Here is a 17,959-nt window from a genome sequence, read left to right on the forward strand (position 1 = left end):
GTTCTTTGAACGCTTCCGCTCGCGATCTACAAAGGTATGTAGATGCATCCGATCACTCGTTGCTAGATGAACTCATAGATGGATCTTGGTGAAGCCGTAGGAAAATTTTTGTTTTCTGCAACGTTCCCCAGCAATATGATGTTAACCTGCTGAGATTATTATAACTTGTTGTTTTGTCTTTTTCATAGCATTTTGTGTGTTTGTCTTTTGAGCATCATGTCTACATGTTTTAGGAGCATCTTCATGCCATCTTTACAGTGGTGCCATCTATGTATTTTTATGTGCCTTGTGGTGACTAGCAGAAGCTTGTGACGTGTGCTACTTGATGTTGCTGAGTTCTGAGACTTAGTTATTTTTGCTAAGTCTGTAATTGTTACAGTATGTTGCTATTTTAATTTGGTGCTACCATCAATTCCATGCATAATATGGAGGTGCCTAGTTGACATGTTTTGATTTCCATGTTATGCTCTATCATGCCATGCCTTTTGATGCCTCATATATGTCCTATAGCATATGTTTTCATTGCCATGAACATGCCTAAATGATGTTCCAGTTTTCTGTTAACTTCATGATGCCATGTTGTGAGCTTGTTATTGATCAATCTATGCCTCTTTTGGAGATGCTACAATTACATGATTTGAGTATGCTATGAGTAACTTGTCCACATGCCAAGTTTGATAACTTTGGACTTCATATGACCTCTGTTCCAAGCTTGCAAACATGCTATGCTGATGTTGCTGTTTTACACTTGCTAAAACTGTTACAACTTTCAAACTTGTCTTGATGGTTCCATGTTGGGACATGGATGTCATGGTATCTTGGGATATCACAATATCTCTTATTTAATTAATGCATCTATATAGTTGGTAAAGGGTGGAAGGCTCGGCCTTTTGCCTGTTGTTTTGTTCCACTCTTGCCGCCCTAGTTTCTGTCATACCGGTGTTATGTTCCTTGATTTTGCATCCCTAACACGATGAGGGGCATGGGACCCTCTTGACAGTTCGCTTTGAATAAAACTCTTCCAGCAAGACCCAACATTGGTTTTACTATTTGCCTAATAACAACTAAAACTTGCATAGGGACTTGCCGACCCTCGTGGATTTTTAGTCAACCCCCTGGGCCAGTGCTCCTCCGAGTGTTGGTCAAAACCGAGCGATGTCCGGCACCCCCTGGGCAACCAGGGTATCAGCCAACCCGACGTCTTGCCCATCCAGTGTGCCCTGAGAACGAGATACGTGCGGCTCCTATCGGGATTTGTCGGCACATCGGGAGGTCTTGCTGGTTTTGTTTTACCATTGTCGAAATGTCTTGTGCACCGAGATTCCGAGTCCGATCGGGTGTCCCGAGATGGAGGATTGTCTCCGGGGATCATGAGCTTGTCATGGGCTAAGCTGGGACACCCCTGCAGGGTTTAAACTTTCGGGAGCCGTGCCCACGGTTATGTGGCAGATGGGAATTTGTTGATATCCGGTTGTAGAGGACTTGAAGTAAACTCTTTGAAAAATACACCAATCGCGTTGCGTAACCGTGACTATCTCTTTTCGGGGAAGTTCGAGAAGAGAACATGGTTGGGTTATGTTTGGACGTAAGTAGTTCAGGATCACTTTTTGATCGATACTAGTTTGCGACCATTTGCGTAGTTTCTCATCTTACTCTTGTAATCGTGAGTTAGCCACCATACATTGCTTAGTCGCTGCTGCAACCTCACCACTTATCCTTTCCATACCCATTAAGCTTTGCTAGTCTTGAAACCCATGGTAATGGGATTGCTGAGTCCTCGTGGCTCACAGATTACTACACCAACAATTACAGGTACAGGTAATGCGATGATCATGATGTGAGAGCGATGTTTTGCTTGTGTTGGAGTTCTTCTTCTTCGTCGATCTTGGGTTAGGTTCCTGGTCGGTATCCTGGGCTAGCAGGGTGGATGTCATTTGAGTTTCTGTCTGTGTTTCATCTATAGTCGGATGTTGTTCTCTTGTATGATATATTGATGTATTCTTGCGGCATTTGTATGCCTTGTATGTATCCCCATCTATTATGTAATGGTTTGATGGAATGATATCCACCTTGCAAAAGCGTCTCAATATGCGGTTCTATCCTTGGTGGGACCTTTGAGTCTCTTTAGGATAGAGTCGCATATTGGGCCTGACAACTTGTGTATCCAAAATGACAATCATGAGATTTGATACCAAATGAAATTTGATATATTGAAATTGGCAAAGGATATGTTGAAAGGATTCATGCTTCCTTATCTTCAACCACCATATTGTAGAGACTTGGTGATGTAGAGATTGCTCAAGATGTGAGTGGGTTGTGATCTCATAGATTTGGATTCATCCAAGTACAAGGGTTAGATGACATGCAAGGGTACAAGTATAGATCCAAGACATATGATCATCATCATAAGAGAAATATCAAGGATTAGTCAAAGGATCATGCCTTGCATGTATCCAAATGGAGTTTCTACTCCAAGTTTGAGGCATCAATGATGTTCAATTCACCTCTCAAATGGCAAAATACTTTCTCATCAAGCGGTTTGGTGAATCTATCCGCCAATTGCTTATCGGTATGAACATGCTTAAGATCGATGTCTCCTTTAGCAAAATGATCTCGAATGAAATGATGACAAACTTCAATATGCTTAGTTCGAGAATGTTGCACGGGATTGTGAGCAATCTTAATAGCACTTTCATTATCACAAAGCAATGGAACATGTTTCACATATATCCCATAATATTTAAGAGTTTGGGTCATCCAAAGTAATTGAGCACAACATGAACCAGCGGAAATATATTCTGCTTCGGCGGTGGATAAGGATACCGAGTTTTGTTTCTTGGAGGACCAATACACAAGAGATCTACCAAGAAATTGACAAGTACCCAAAGTGGACTTTCTATCAACCTTGTCACCGGCATAGTCTGAATCGGAGTAGCCAACAAGATCAAAAGAAAATCTCTTAGGATACCAAATGCCAAAGTTTGGTGTATGACTTAAGTATCTCACTATCCTTTTCACAGCCTTAAGATGACATTCCTTAGGGGCCGCTTGATAACGTGCACACGTGCACACACTTAGCATAATATCGAGAAGGGAGGCACATAGATATAACAATGAACCAATCATAGAGCGGTAAACCTTTTGGTCAACCGGTTTGCCATCCTTAGTCAAGTCAAGATGTCCACTAGTTCGCATGGGTGTTTTCATACCTTTGCTTTCTTGCATGTTCAACTTCTTGAATAAGTCCTTGGTATACTTTGTTTTGGAAATAAAGGTACCCTCCTTAGTTTGCTTGATTTGCAAACCAAGAAAGAATTTGAGTTCACTCATCATAGACATTTCAAACTTCTCCTACATTAGCCTTCCAAACTTTTCACTAAAATGAGGGTTAGTCAAACCAAATATGATATCATCCACATAAATTTGGCACACAAATAATTCACCATTAACCCTTTTAGTAAAAAGACTAAAATTGATTTTTCCAATCTCAAAGCCTTTTTCAATAAGAAACTTAGTCAAGCATTTATAACACGCTCTAGGAGCTTGTTTAAGACCATAAAGAGCTTTGTGAAGTTTGTAAACATGATCGGGTTTCTTGGGATTAACAAAGCCGGGAGGTTGTTTAACATAAACTTCCTCCTCAATTTCACCATTTAGAAAAACACTTTTGATGTCCATTTGGTATAATGTAATGTCATTGTGATTGGCATAAGCAAGTAACATGTGTATGGACTCAAGTCTAGAAACAGGGGCATATGTCTCACCATAGTCCATACCTTCGACTTCAGTGTAGCCTTGGGCGACGAGGCGGGGCTTGTTGCGTACAACTTGTCCATCTTCATCTTGCTTATTCCGAAACACCCATTTGGTTCCAATGACATTTTGGTTGTTGTCCGGCTTTTCTACCAATGTCCACATTTGGTTCCTCTTGAAGTTGTGTAGCTCTTCGTGCATGGCGTACGCCCAATCCGGATCATCAAGAGCCTCTTCAACCTTCATAGGTTCAATACTAGAGTTGAATGAATAATGTTCACAAAAATTAGCCAAACGAGTTTTAGAGCAAGTTATTCTCCCGGTTTGAATATCATCAATGATTTGTTCGACGGGATGGTCTCTTGAAACTCTTGCTCTAACTCGTGAGAGCTTTTGTTTGGGTCGGGGTGGAACATCTTCTTCATCATCTTGTTCTAACTCTTGGCCTTCTTCATTGTTGGTGTTGTTGTTCTCTTGTGGAGGTGGAGAAGGAGGTTGATGAGGTTCATCTTGGTGTACTTCCTCGTTTCCTCATCTTGGTGTGTCCCACTTGTGGACGCCTCCAAGTCAACTCGTGATTCACCTTGTCGTGAGGTAGAGGCTTCCACTTGAATGGACGGGGTACTCTCCTTCACCTCCGTTGGGTGAATATTGCCAATAGACAAGTCTTGGATTGCATCCGAAGGATCTTTGTCTCCTACATCAATTGGCAATTGCTCTACTCGCGAGCCTTTAGATTCATCAAACTTCACATCTACCATCTCTTCAACCTTTTGGCTGAAATTGTTGTAGACATAGTAAGTGTGAGAGTTTGAGCCATAACTGAGTAGGAAACCTTCATGAGATTTAGGAGAAAATTTAGAACGACAATGCTTATCAAGAATATAGCACTTTGAGCCGAATACTCGAAAGTATCCAACTTGGGGTTTTTTATCGGTGAGAAGCTCGTATGCCGTCTTGCCGAGTAGTATGTGAAGAGATAGACGATTTGTTGCATGACAAGCTGTCTCAACCGCTTCTACCCAAAAGTGTTTTGCTATCTTGTATTCATCAAGCATCATTCTCACCATCTCAATAAGAGTCCGATTCTTCCTCTCAACAACTCCATTTTGTTGAGGTGTGTACGTAGCCGAGAACTCATGTGAAATCCCTTCTTCATTAAGAAAGGTATCCACATTGGCGTTCTTGAACTCCGTTCCGTTGTCGCTGCGAACCTTTTTGATCTTCACTTCAAATTGATTTTGGGCCTTCCTAGCGAAGTTCTTGAAGATCTTTTGGACCTGCGATTTATCATCAAGAAAGAACAACCACATAAATCTTGAAAAGTCATCGACAATGACTAAACCGAACGAGTTACCACCGAGACTTTTGTAGGTGTTGGGACCAAAAAGATCCATATGAAGCAGCTCGAGCGGTCTTCTCGTGGTCATGATGTTTTCCACGGGGTGGTTTCCTCCAACCTGTTTTCCTACCTAACAAGCACTGCAAAGTCTATCCTTGTCAAATATAACGTCTTTAACTCCAAGGATATGATCTCCTTTAATAAGCTTATCAAGATTTCGCATGCCCATGTCGCCTAACCTTCTATGCCATAACCAACCTTTAGAAGATTTAGCAATTAAGCAAGTTCTAGGTTGAGCCTTTTTCGTGAAATCAACAATGTATAGATCACCTCTACGTATACCGGTAAAGACCATATTATGATTATCTCTTCGAAACACTTGTCAATCTACTTCAGTAAATAGGACATTGAAACCAAAGTCAGTTAGTCTAGATACAGAAAGTAAATTATAGCCAAGAGATTTAATGAGCATAACATTTTGGATGGAGCTGTCATGTGAGATGGCCACCTTACCAAGGCCAACCACCTTACCCTTTTAGTTATCACCAAAAGTGACATACTTACGAGGGTCGTCGTTTTCAGCAAGCTCATGAAACATATCCTTATCTCCGGTCATGTGATCGGTACATCCACTATCAAGCACCCATTCCTTTCCTCCAGCCATATAGCCGTGAAGATTTGCCATAAGACCAAAGTGTCTCATAGATTCATCAAGGTCAAAGTCACTATCATCATCCTCATCATAGTGTCCATGTTCAACATCGTCTTGTGATGAATCATCACCTAGAGAGAGTGTTTCATTAGATGTATGATCATGGCAATGTGCATCTTTATGAATTCTAATGACTTGAGAGATAATGCTACTAATGACTCCAACATCTCCTTTGGCACGCATAAGGTCACGAAGCTCAAATAGACAATCATCAAAATTAGGGTCACTAGGCTTCATTTTATGAAAAGCTATGGACTTTTGAAGGATCACATCTAGATTTTTCAAGTAATAGTTTGGAAACCGTTCCTCAAGAAATCTCCATATGGTGTAAGCACATTAAAGAGTAGGCAAGCATACAATCAAATTTCTAGGCAATCCTATAATGATAAGATTGATAGTGCTAAGATTGCGGATCATGTCAAGAGACTCATTAGGGGTAGGATGCAAAGGATCAACAAGGGGCACACAAGGGCTAGTAGTGTACTCGTTCAAGTGATATTCATTGAAAATCTCAAGCATCTCATTTTTCTAATCATTAAAGAACTCTCTATCAAGCATAGGCACTCCATGTCTAAAACTTCCCATCGTAGACTCATCCATCTTCCTCCAATGGTGATTACACCAAAGCAATGGAGACCAATGCTCTAATACCAATTGAAAGGATCGAGAAGACGTGTCTAGAGGGGGGTGATTAGACCCTCAACAAGCAAAAGTAGCAGTTTTTAAGTTCTTCAAGTTGAGGTGGAGTTTTAGCACAAGTTTAAGCATTCGCAATACATTTCAAGCAAGCATGGCAAGAGCATATGGGCAACAAAAAGTAAAGCATGCAAGTTGCAAGAAGGTAAAGGGATGGGATTGGAGTGTGCAAACGCAATTGGAGACATGGAGATTTCTGGTGTGGTTCCGATGGGTGGTGCTATCGTACATACTCATTGGTAGAGACTTCAATCCACGAAGGGTAACGATTGCGCGAGTCCATGGGTTGCACGAGTCCACGGAGGGTCCACCCACGAAGGATCCACGAAGAAGCAACCTTGTCTATCCCACCATGGCCATCGCTCATGAAGGACTTGCCTCACTTGGGTAGATCTTCACGAAGTAGGCGACCTCCTTGCCCTTACAAACTCCTTGGTTCAACTCACAATCTTGACGAAGGCTCCCAAGTGACACCTAACCAATCTAGGAGACACCACTCTCCAAAAGGTAATAGATGGTGTGTTGATGATGAACTCCTTGCTCTTGTGCTTCAAATGATAGTCTCCCCAACACTCAACTCTCTCTCACAGATTTGGCTATGGTGGAGAGATGATTTGAGTGGAAAGCAACTTGGTGAAGGCTAGAGATCAAGATTCTTGTGGTTGGATTGGAATGTCTTGGTCTTAACACATGAGTAGGTGGTTCGTTCTCTGAAAATGAGTAGTGGATGTGTAGGCACGTTCTGATGGCTCTCTCATAAATGGAGAAGGGGGTGGAGGGGTATATATAGCCTCCACACAAAATCTTACCATTACACATATTTGACCCTACTCGGTCAGACCGAATAGGAGAACTCGGTGAGACCGATTCAGTTCAAAATATGAACGGTAGGCTTTTTGGTGGGACCAACATATCAACTCGGTGGGACTGATGTGCTAGGGTTAGGGTAAAACCTCATCTCGGTTTGACCGATTACACAAACTCGGTGAGACCGATTTTAGTAATAAGAAAACAGAGAGTTAGTCAAGCAAACTCAGTGGGGCCGACTACCTATTTCGGTGAGACTGAAGTAGTTGCAACAGGCAACAGAGAGTTTGCAAGCCCATCTCGGTGAGACCAAGATCCCATCGGTGAGACCGAACTGATTAGGGTTTATGGCTATGGCTATGTCAAGTGAACTCGGTGAGCCCGAGTTTGGCTCTAGGTTTAGGACATATTTGGATTTGAGAAAGTGGTTGAGGGCTTTGGAGCATATCACTTAGCACTTTGAGAAAGTAGACCATTAAGCAACACCTCATCCCCTTTTAATAGTATCTGCTTTTCCTATGGACTCAATGTGATCTTGGATCACTAAAATAGAACTAAAGAGTCTTGAGCTTTAGCCAATCTTCTGTCCTTAGCATCTTGAAGGGGTTCCTCATCCTCTTGTCCATGCGACGCCTTTGTTGAACCCTCGAAATATATTACTAAAATATTAGTAAAACACAAATTACCAAAATCACCCAGGGAGCACTTATTCTTTCAAATTGCACAAAACGCAAAGAGCAGGTGTAGCAGAAGGCGCGAGGATTTTACCCAGGTTTTTGCCACCTTTGAGGTGTAATACCCCACTCCTACTTTTGGTGTATTGATGATGTGTGGAGCACAAGTACATGGAGCGCTCTCCCCCGACAAGGTACTAGGAGAAGGCAGCTACACAGGTACGCGTGCATAGTGTTTGAATGAGTTCAAACCCTGTAAGGGTTGCCTTGGCCCTCTTTTTGTAGCTTAAGGGGTTACCACAGTGGCAAAAGGGAAATTATACAATGATTACATAACATATAGTGCTATCATACCTAAATCTGCTAGCTAGGACAAAACGCATTAAGTATAACGCTAGGTGTCATGAGGAGGAGAAGCCCCGGCAAGGATGCAACACCGCTTGCCCAGCTAACTCCTATTAGCTTGATGATGTCTACTACACAACCTTCTTCTTGTAGATGTTGTTGGGCCTCCAAGTGCAGAGGTTTGTAGGACAGTAGCAAATTTCCCTCAAGTGGATGACCTAAGGTTTATCAATCCGTGGGAGGCGTAGGATGAAGATGGTCTCTCTCAAACAACCCTGCAACCAAATAACAAAGAGTCTCTTGTGTCCCCAACACACCCAATACAATGGTAAATTGTATAGGTGCACTAGTTCGGCGAAGAGATAGTGATACAAGTGCAATATGGATAGTAGATATAGGTTTTTGTAATCTGAAAATATAAAAACAGCAAGGTAACTAATGATAAAAGTGAGCACAAACGGTATTGCAATGCTAGGAAACAAGGCCTAGGGTTCATACTTTCACTAGTGCAAGTTCTCTCAACAATAATAACATAATTGGATCACATAACTATCCCTCAACATGCAAAAAAGAGTCCCTCCGAAGTCACTAATAGAAGAGAACAAACGAAGAGATTATGGTAGGGTCCGAAACCACCTCAAAGTTATTCTTTCCAATCAATCCGTTGGGCTATTCCTATAAGTGTCACAAACAGCCCTAGAGTTCGTACTAGAATAACACCTTAAGACACAAATCAACCAAAACCCTAATGTCACCTAGATACTCCTATGTCACCTCAAGTATCCACAGGTATGATTATATGATATGCATCACACAATCTCATATTCATCTATTCAACCAATACAAAGAACTTCAAAGAGTGCCCCAAAGTTTCTACCAGAGAGTCAAGACGAAAACATGTGCCAATCCCTATGCATAGATTCCCAAGGTCACGGAACCCGCAAGTTGATCACCAAAACATGCATCAAGTGAATCAATAGAATACCCCATTGTCACCACAGGTATCCCACGCAAGACATACATCAAGTGTTCTCAAATCCTTAAAGACTCAATCCGATAAGATAACTTCAAAGGGAAAACTCAATTCATCAAAAGGAGATGGAGGGGGAGAAACATCATCAGATCCAACTATAGTAGCAAAGCTCGCATTACATCAAGATCGTGCCACATCAGGAACACGAGAGAGAGAGAGAGAGAGATCAAACACATAGCTATTGGTACATACCCTTAGCCCCGAGGGTGAACTACTCCTCGTCATGGAGAGCGCCGGGATGATGAAGATGGCCACCGGTGATGATTCCCCCCTCCAGCAAGGTGCCGGAACAGGGTCTCGATTGGTTTTTGGTGGCTACAGAGGCTTGCTGCGGCAGAACTCCCGATCTAGGTTTATTTTCGGGGGTTTCTGTATTTCTAGGAATTTTTTTCGTCGGTCTCACGCCACGGGGGTCTCCGAGTCGTCCACGAGATAGGGGGCGCGCCCAGGGGGTAGGGCATGCCCTCCACCCTCATGGACAGCTCGGGACTCTTTTGGCCCAACTCTTTTACTCCGAGGGTTTCTTTTGGTCCATAAAAAATCATCAAAAATTGGCACGTCGATTGGACTCCGTTTGGTATTCCTTTTCTGTAAAACTCAAAAACAAGGAAAAAACAGAAACTGGCACTGGGCTCTAGGTTAATAGGTTAGTCCCAAAAATCATATAAAATAGCATATAAATGCATATAAAACATCCAAGATGGATAATATAATAGCATGGAACAATAAAAAATTATAGATACGTTCGAGACGTATCAAGCATCCCCAAGCTTAATTCCTGCTCGTCCTCAAGTAGGTAAATGATAAAAGCAGAATTTTTGATGTGGAATGCTACCTAACATATTTATCCATGTAATTATCTTCATTGTGGCAAGAATATTCAGATCCATAAGATTTAAAGCAAAAGTTTAATATTGACATAAAAACGGTAATACTTCAAGCATACTAACAAAATAATTATGTCTTCTTAAAATAACATGGCCAAAGAAAGTTATCCCTACGAAATCATATAGTCTGGCTATGCTCCATCTTCATCACACAAGATATTCAAATCATGCACAACCCCGATGACAAGCCAAGCAATTGTTTCATACTTTAGTATTCTCAAACCTTTTCAACTTTCATGCAATACATGAGCGTGAGCCATGGACATAGCACTATAGGTGGAATAGAGTGGTGGTTGTGGAGAAGACAAAAAGGAGGAAGATCGTCTCACATCAACTAGGCATATTAATGGGCTATGGAGATGCCCATCAATAGATATCAATGTGAGTGAGTAGGGATTTCCATGCAACGGATGCACTAGAGCTATAAGTGTATGAAAGCTCAAAAAGAAACTAAGTGGGTGTGCATCCAACTTGCTTTCTCATGAAGACCTAGGGCATTTAAGGAAGCCCATCATTGGAATATACAAGCCAAGTTCTATGATGGAAAATTCCCACTAGTATAAGAAAGTAACAACATAGGAGACTCTCTATCATGAAGATCATGGTGCTACTTTGAAGCACAAGTGTGGTAAAAGGATAGTAGCATTGCCCCTTCTCTCTTTTTCTCTCATTTTTTTTGTTTTTTTTGTTCTTTTGGGCCTTCTCTTTTTTTGGCCTTTCTCTTTTTTTCCTCACATAGGACACTGCTCTAATAATGAAGATCATCACAATCTTATTTACTTACAACTCAAGAATTACAACTCAATACTTAGAACAAAATATGACTCTGTATGAATGCCTCCGGCGGTGTACCGGGATGTGCATTTAATCAAGAGTGACATGTATGAAAAAATTATGAATGGCGGCTTTGCCACAAATACGATGTCAACTACATGATCATGCAAGGCAATATGACAATGATGGAGCGTGTCATAATAAACAGAACGGTGGAAAGTTGCATGGCAATATATCTCAGAATGGCTATGGAAATGCCATAATAGGTAGGTATGGTGGCTGTTTTGAGGAAGGATATGTGGTTGGTTTATGGTACCGGCGAAAATTGTGTGGTACTAGAGAGGCTAGCAATTGCGGAAAGGTGAGAGTGCGTATAATCCATGGACTCAACATTAGTCATAAAGAACTCACATACTTATTGCAAAAATGTACAAGTCATCAAAACCAAACACTACGCACATGCTCCTAGGGGGATATATTGGTAGGAAAAGACCATCGCTCGTCCCCGACCGCCACTCATAAGGATGCCAATCAAAGAAATACCTCGTGCTTCAAATTTGTTACACAACGGTTACCATACGTGCATGCTACGAGACATGCAAACCTCAACACAAGTATTTATCGAACTCAGAATTACTCACTAGCATGACTCTAATATCACCATCTTCATATCTCAAAACAATCATAAGGAATCAAACTTCTCATAGTATTCAATGCACTTTATATGAAAGTTTTTATTATATCCCTCTTGGATGCCTATAATATTAGGACTAAATTCATAACCAAAGCAAATTATCATGCTGTTTAAAGACTCTCAAAATGATATAAGTGAAGCATGAGAGTTCAACAATTTCTTCAAAATAAAACTATCGCTGTGCTCTAAAAAGATATAAGCGAAGCACTAGAGCAAATGACAAACTACTCTAAAAGATATAAGTGAAGATCAATCAGTAGTCAAATAATTATGTAACTATGTGAAGACTCCTTCTCATCAATAAAATTTCAGATATTAAGTACTTTATTAAAACAGCAAGCAAAACAAAATAAAATGACATTGCAAGGATAGCACATATCATGTGAAGAAGCAAAAACTTAGGCTCAACCGAGGCTAACCGATAATTGTTGATGAAGAAAGGTGGGATGCCTATCGGGGCATCCCCAAGCTTAGATGCTTGAGACTTCTTGAAATATTAATTAGGGATGCCTTGGGCATCCGCAAGCTTGAGATTTTGTGTCGCCTTAATTCCTCTCATATCATAGTTTCCTGGAATCTTAAAAACTTCACCACACCAAACTCAACAAGAACTCGTGAGATAAGTTAGTATAAATCCATGATAAACCTTATCATTCTCTACTGTAGAAAATCACTAAAATTATAATTTGACATTGCATACTAATACCTCTGCATATTTAACACTCCTATCCTCAAATAGAATCATTGAACAAGCAAACATAACAACAATCTATCTAAACAGGATAGTCTGTAAAGAATGCAAGAGGAATCATACTTCTTTAACTTCAAATTTTTTGAAAAATTACCACACTATAGATAATTTGTTGTTACTAATTGTGTAAAAATTTCAAGATTTTATCATGTTCCAACTATTCAAAAATATTCAAAACATAACAGCAAACTTTCTGTTTTTAAAATAGCAACATATGGACTTGCAAAATAAGCATGGTAAAGGCTATACTTGACCTTTTTATTGAAGTAAAAGATGAAAATATTACTCTAAATAACAGCAAGAAAATCCTAATTAAAGAAAATGATGCTTCAAGCAAAACACATATCATGTGGTGTATAAAAATATAGCTCCAAGTAAAGTTACCAATGAACGAAGACGAAAGAGGGGATGCCATCCGGGGCATCCCCAAGCTTAGGCTCTTGGTTTTCCTTGAATATTACCTTGGGGTGCCTTGGGCATACCCAAGTTTAGGCTCTTGCCACTCCTTATTCCATAGTCCATCGAATATTTACCCAAAACTTGAAAACTTCATAACACAAAACTCAACAGAAAACTCGTAAGCTCCGTTAGTATAAGAAAGCAAATCACCACTTAGGTACTGTCAAGACAAGATTCATAATTTTTCTCACATGATTCCTACTATACCATATCATTTCTACAATTTATATTAAGCAATATAAGCCATAGAAACCAGAAAATAAGCAAACTATGTATCGAAAACAGAATCTGTCAAAAACAGAACAGTCTGTAGTAATATGTAACTCTCGAATACTTCTGTCACTCCAAAAATCCTGAGAAATTAGGAAGTCCTAAGAAATTTGTTTATTAATCTTCTTCAAGAAGAATCGGTATTTTATCGCTCTTCTTTTGAAAATGAAAACTAATCTCCTGGGCGCAAAAGTTTCTGTTTTTCAGCAAGATCAAATCAACTATCACCATAGATCATCCCAAAGGCTATGCTTGGCACTTTATTGGAACAAAAGCTATAAAACATGATTACTACAGTAGCATAATCATGTTAACACACAAAAATAATAGGTAAAGGTGTTGGGTTATCTCCCAACAAGCGCTTTTCTTTGATGCATTTCTAGCTAGGCATGATGATTTCAATGATGCTCACATAAAAGATAAGAATTGAAACATAAAGAGAGAATCATGAAGAATATGACTAGCACATTTAAGTCTAACCCACTTCCTATGCATAGGTATTTTGTGAGCAAACAATTTATGGGAACAATAATCAACTAGCATAGGAAAGCAAAACAAGCATAACTTCAAGATTTTAAGCACATAGAGAGGAAACTTGATATTATTGCAATTCCTACAAGCATATATTCCTCCCTCATAATAATTATTAGTAGCATCATGAATGAATTCAACAATATAACCATCACATAAAGCTTTCTTTTCATGATCTACAATCATAGAATTTTTATTACTCTCCACATAAGCAAACTTCTTCTCGTGAATAGTAGTGGGAGCAAACTCAACAAAATAACTATCATGTGAGGCATAATCCAATTGAAAATTAAAATCAAGATGAAAATTTTCATGGTTATCATATTCATTATAGAATACATGTCATCACAATAATCATCATAGATAGGAACTTTGTTCTCATAATCAATTGGAACCTCTTCCAAAATAGTGGATTTATCACTAAATAAAGTCATGACCTCTCCAAATCCACTTTCATAATTATCACAATAAGATTCAACACCCTCCAAAATAGTGGGATCATTACTTCCTAAAGTTGACACTCTTCCAAACGCACTATCATCAATATAATCATCATAAATAGGAGGCATGCTATCATCATTATAAATTTGCTCATTAAAACTTGGGGGACAAAAAATAACATCTTCGTCAAACATAGTATCCCCAAGCTTGTGGCTTTGCATATCATTAGCATCATGGATATTCAAAGAATTCATACTAACAAAATTGCAATCATGCTCATCATTCAAAGATGTAGTGCCAAACATTTTAGTGCATTCTTCTTCTAACACTTTGGCACAATTATTAGAATCCTTATTTTCACGAAAGACATTAAAAAGATGAAGCATATGAGGTAATCTCAATTCCATTTTTAGTTTTCTTTTATAAACTAAACTAGTGATAAAACAAGAAACTAAAAGATTCGATTGCAAGATCTAATGATATACCTTCAAGCGCTAACCTCCCCAGCAACGGCGCTAGAAAAGAGCTTGATGTCTACTACACAACCTTCTTCTTGTAGACGTTGTTGGGCCTCCAAGTGCAGAGGTTTGTAGGACAGTAGCAAATTTCCCTCAAGTGGATGACCTAAGGTTTATCAATCCGTGGGAAGCGTAGGATGAAGATGGTCTCTCTCAAACAACCCTGCAACCAAATAACAAAGAGTCTCTTGTGTCCCCAACACACCCAATACAATGATAAAAGTGCAATATGGATGGTAGATATAGGTTTTTGTAATCTAAAAATATAACAACAGCAATGTGACTAATGATAAAAGTGAGCACAAACGGTATTGCAATGCGTTGAAACAAGGCCTAGGGTTCATACTTTCACTAGTTCAAGTTCTCTCAACAAGGATAACATAATTAGATCATATAACTATCCCTCGACATGCAACAAAGATTCACTCCAAAGTCACTAATAGCGGAGAACAAACGAAGAGATTATGGTAGGGTACGAAACCACCTCAAAGTTATTCTTTCCGACCAATCCATTGGGCTATTCCTATAAGTGTCACAAACATAACTAGAGATTGTAGTAAAATAACACATTAAGACACAAATCAACCAAAACCCTAATGTCACCTAGATACTCCAATGTCACCACAAGTATCCGCGGGTATGATTATACGATATGCATCACACAATCTCAGATTCATCTATTCAACCAACATAAAGGACTTCAAAGAGTGCCCCGAAGTTTGTACTGGTGAGTCAAGACGAAAACATGTGCCAACCCATATGCATAGATTCCCAAGGTCACGGAACCCGCAAGTTGATCACCAAAACATACATCAAGTGAATCAATAGAATACCCCATTGTCACCACAGGTATCCCACGCAAGACATACATCAAGTGTTCTCAAATCCTTAAAGACTCAATCCGATAAGATAACTTCAAAGGGAAAACTCAATTCATCACAAGAAGATAGAGGGGGAGAAACATCATAAGATCCAACTATAGTAGCAAAGCTAGCGTTACATCAATATCATGCCACATCAAGAACACCAGAGAGAGAGAGAGAGACAGAGAGAGAGAGATCAAACTCATAGCTACTGGTACATACCCTCAGCCCCGAGGGTGAACTACTCCCTCCTCGTCATGGAGAGCGCCAGGATGATGAAGATGGCCACCTGTGATGATTCCCCCCTCTCACAGGGTGCCGGAACAAGGTCCCGATTGGTTTTTGGTGGCTACAAAGGCTTGCGGTGGCGGAACTCCCAATCTAGGTTTCTTTTCGGGGGTTTCTGTATTTATAGGAATTTTTGGCGTTAGTCTCACATCAGGGGGGTCTCCAAGTCATCCACGAGATAGGGGGCGTGCCCTGGGGGGTAGGGCGCGCCCCCCACCCTCATGGACGGCTCGGGACTCTTCTGGCCCAACTCTTTTACTCTGGGGGGTTCTTTTGGTCCATAAAAAGTCATCAAAAATTGGCACGTCAATTGGACTCCGTTTGGTATTCCTTTTGTGTAAAACTCAAAACAAGGAAAAACCAGAAACTGGCACTGGGCTCTAGGTTAATAGGCTAGTCCCAAAAATCATATAAAATAGCATATAAATGCGTATAAAACATCCAAGATGGATAGTATAATAGCATGGAACAATAAAAAATTATAGATACGTTGGAGACGTATCACTTGACACGCCATTTGGATGGGTGTTGACAAAAATAATCTTCTCCCCAGCATGCCGACACGTGCTCGCAAATGCCACCTTGCTGCATGTAGGCTCGACACCTCACCGATCAGCGACTAGTTGGCTGGTGAGGTGGAACGCTAGAAGTTGGCGGGGTTTTTCTAGCCACGAGGCTTGCCGAGTCTTCACCTTGCCGACTCGCCTTTGCCGGCAAGGGCTTCTTTTGTCTTGATGCTTGTCTTGTTCTGAATTGTTGTCTTCTTGATGTGTTCCTTGATCTCGCAAAGAGTTGTTTCTTGATTTGAGAATCTTCACAGTGGCTTTGGCCTCGTGGGGAAGCTGCCACTTGTCTATGCATAAGTCAGGGTATTATACACCCATGTTTAATACACCGACAATGCCACAAGTGAAATCTACTCAAGGTAGTAACAAGAGTAAGAAAGGCTCTATGTCTAGTAGTAATAATAATGATGCTAAATCCAATATTGTTGCTTCTAGTAGTTTTATTGATTCCACTAATGATTCTCTTAGCCAAGTTACACTTGAGCAAGAAAGCAATCTATCAAAAGGGATTATAGAAAAGGGTTTCTACAAGAGCCTCGCCGGAAGTAAGCAATCTGAGAAAATTATGCGCAAGCAAGAAAGGCACCGGAAGAACCAAGGCATTGGTTTTGAATGAAAGTTCAATGCTAATGGAGTTGAGTGGGAAGAAGATCAGTGCCCCAAGACGAAGTTTGTTTCTCAAGAAGAGAAGTTTGACCCCACTTCTTTTGAGGGAACACAAACTCAAGATGATCTTCCACCACAAGACAACGAGCTAAAAGGCAAGGGCAAGCTTGAAGAAGAGATTAATCATTTGAAGAACCACCTCAAGCTTTGGTCAAATGGGTTCCCAAGACATCATCAAGTTCTACTTCGTCAAGTGCTACTACAACTCCAAGCATTCCAATCAAATTGATGTGGGTCCCAAAGATGAAGAACTAGTGAGTTCTTGAGGCTGATTCCACCAACAAACTTCACTCATATTCATTTATGGCAAGAACTTGTGCAACCAACTTCAACATCTTGCACTAGTTCATGGATTCACAAACCCTCTTGTTGGTAAGACAATGGACAAGGTATTCAAAGCATTCATGGACATCATCTTGTGTGCATTTCACTCTATGTCTATGGATACCCTTGTTTGTTCCTTGTTGGGACTAACCCATGTAGGTATTGAAAATGCAAAACTCCACGGATTGCTCCCAACTCTTGATGGACTACATCAACATTGAGCATCCACATTCACAACATCTACATGAAGTCATCATTAACAAAACCCAAGGTTAGTTCATCCCTCTTTTAGGGGGGGGATATCACATCTAGGGTGACCTTTACTCTATGACCTGAGTCAAAGCAACCCTAATGGTGTGAACACATTAATGCTTTATGTAACCCCACTCGTGCTTAAACGATGAGTATGACCTATGATCAAATGTTCTCATTGGGCTCCTAAGTCATTATACTCATATATATATATATGACTATGTCATCGCCCATTGTTACATAGTTGCTAGTGTTGATTGTGCATGTTTGACACATATATTATTTGCTATCTTATTATGTGAGCACGTTGCTA

Source organism: Triticum urartu, chromosome 3A, assembly GCF_056163025.1.
Source record: "Triticum urartu cultivar PI428250 chromosome 3A, HENAU_Tu73, whole genome shotgun sequence".
Taxonomy (NCBI): Eukaryota; Viridiplantae; Streptophyta; class Magnoliopsida; order Poales; family Poaceae; genus Triticum; species Triticum urartu.